The following is a 2849-nucleotide window of genomic DNA, read 5'->3' on the forward strand; positions in this document are numbered from 1 at the left end:
ACCCAGTGCAAAGGATCCCTCATAATCTCTTTCTGACCAGTTTTCTGACTCCCTTACAGTCTGTGGGGCTGACAGCTCCTGAAGCTACTGCTGTTGCTGCTGCCTCCAGGCTTGTGCCTGCTGCCAAGTACACTCTGGGCTACCCTCACTCCAATATCATAGACCTCTTCTGCTGACCTCTTGGGTTGTCTTGTGCTGGAAAAATGTCTCACTCTAACCTTTTGTTGGCTCTGCCACTCCAAAATTTGACTTGAAGAGTTATTTTAGAGTTGTTTGGAGGAGAATGTTGGGAGAGTTCAGTTGGGTTGGTGCCTGTACTCTGCCATCTTGACTCGGCCTTCCCCAGGAAAAGAATTTATTCAATAACAACGGTGTATAGACAAACAACTTTGAAAGATTTTAAGAATTCTGATCAACCAATGACCAACTGTGATTCCAGAGGACTCATGATGAAAAATACTACCCAACTCCTGAGAGAGAGGTGATGTTCAGGGGTGCAGATTCATACATAGTCCTACATGGTCAGCATAGTGGCTCATAGTAAGTCCTATACATTTGTGTTTTTTTTGATTGCTTGGAATATTCACTACAAAACCAGGCAGCCCACTTCCTTTTCAGAGAGCTATTATTATTAAGAAGTTCTTCCTCATTTTGGGGTTGAAATCTACCTCCTAATAGCTTCCAAGGGCTGGTCTTAGTTTTCTTCTTTATAGCTAGACAGAAAATAGCTCTTTCTTCCAAGACACATATAGTTATTTTTTCCTTTCTTAGAATTCTGTTGTAGGGCAAATCTTTTCTAAGTTAGATTCTTAACCTGTGGTCTACATTTTTGGTTTTTTATTTTCATGATTTTGTTTTTAAAATATTGTTATATTTGTATTTCAATAACTGATTTCCTCTGTAATCCTCTTTATCGTATGCTTTTAAAAGCATTCTAATAAGGAATCCATAGACTTCACCTGACTGCCAAAGAGGTCTGAGAAACAAACAAAAAAAAATGGCTAAAAATCCCTAGTCTAGGTAGATTACCTTCAATTACTTACTTGTTTTTTTCTTCAGATAGAAAAATCTGAAGGCCTGAAAGACTCTAGAAATTTGCAAGCTTGTTTTTTGTTTTGTTCTTTGGGGCTTTTTTTTAAGAGACAAAACGAGGTAAGGACAAGCTTTCTGGTATTTGCCTCTGTGCCCAGTGTATGGGATCATTTCCCTTCCCCGCTATTACTAGGAGAGGCTGACCCTGCTGTTTGGGTACTTCTTGCTCTGATTTGAACTAATTATTCCTCTTTGAAACAATGAAAAAAATTAATAAGGAAAGGGATACATATTTTTTAATGTTACAGGAATATAGGATGAATATAGAGACATTTAAAGTTTAGGAAGAAAAAAAAATCCATCATATTGATCATAGACATAACCTAGATGCAGAATATAGAAAACTATCTCTGAGAAACCTGATCTAGCTGGCTGTCAATCATCAATCAATCTACCTAGCTAGGCTTAATAACAGATTTCAGCTGTAAAGTGAGAGTGGGTTAGTGGTCATGGTTGTATTTCCTTCAGCCTTGGGAAAGTTTCTGCTGCAAATGAAATCAATCACAGCAAATTAAACACCATAAGGATGAGGATGGTTATGTTTAGAAAGAAATACAACTCACCCATTATTTCTCTGGCCACCTGATGTTTTAACTCTAAAGTGAAGAATAGCAGAATCAGAGTTCAAAGGATCTCAGTTATCATCTAGTCCAGTAACATGATGCAGGGGGAAAAGCTCTTGTTTGGGAATAAAGGGATTCTGGTTCAAATCCTGACACTTCTTTTACCTGGCAAGTCATTTCACCTCTTGGTCCTTAGTTTCCTCATTTTACAAATGAGGAGGCTGAACTTGGTGACCTCTAAGGTCTCTTCCCATTCTCATTCTGGGAGCCCTTAACATTAGTGAATTATAGAAAGAGGAAATGACAGATACTGCTAGTGAACCAGACAATAGCAATTGCCTATGTTTAAAACATTCCTCTATCTGGTTTGATGACATGCTCTGTAATACTCCTGGTTGGGGTTTCTAGGCATTGGGTCTCAGAGCTTTATCTCTTTCTATCTGATCTCTTTAATAACTTGGCCTACGATGACAACACTCCCTTCTCTCCCCAGAGAATTTTCACTTTTCAAAGTGTTTGCCCCACAGACTCTCTCTAAGTGGCTACCTGTCAGTTTCCATTTCAGCCCTACCTATCTGTCTACAGGAGTGCTGACCACTGGCTGACATATTACCTGTATTGATTCTCTAATAGCTGTCAAGGTGGAAAGAAAGACTATTCTAAGACAGACCCTGAGCTCTTAGCTCAGTAGGATCATAAACGCCCCATTAAAGGTTTCATTCAATAACAATCTTTGCCAAAGTAAATGGACATCAGAGTCTCCCACCCCCATGGCCTAATGCAAAGGCTATTATATATAGGCAAAGAGCACTGAGCTGGTGTTGTATCAGTTTCCACATTTTCAAATGATTCCTTTAATGAAAAGCTGCATTCCTTTCAGGTCATAAAATAGCAAGGAAAGCTCTATTCATTTGGCTATTATTGTACATATTAACTTATTTGTTTATGGCTAATGCTGCCATCACTGAATAACTCCTGGGAAGATTGTTTAATCATTTAATGATTGGTAAGATCAGTTGCTGAAAAGCATACATATTGAAATCTGCTCTGATCTGTATTTTACTGACATATAGAGTTGAGTATGGTGGGAAGGAAAATTCAGGTGTAAAACCAACGTATCAGGATTAGTATAAGACAGACAATGAGGTGGAATGGAAAGAATTTTGTAATCAAGAAAATTTGAGGTCAAGTCCC

The sequence above is a fragment of the Phascolarctos cinereus genome, unplaced genomic scaffold (genome assembly GCF_003287225.1).
Source record: "Phascolarctos cinereus isolate Bilbo 61053 unplaced genomic scaffold, phaCin_HiC Scaffold_4;HRSCAF=312, whole genome shotgun sequence".
In the NCBI taxonomy this organism is placed as follows: domain Eukaryota; kingdom Metazoa; phylum Chordata; class Mammalia; order Diprotodontia; family Phascolarctidae; genus Phascolarctos; species Phascolarctos cinereus.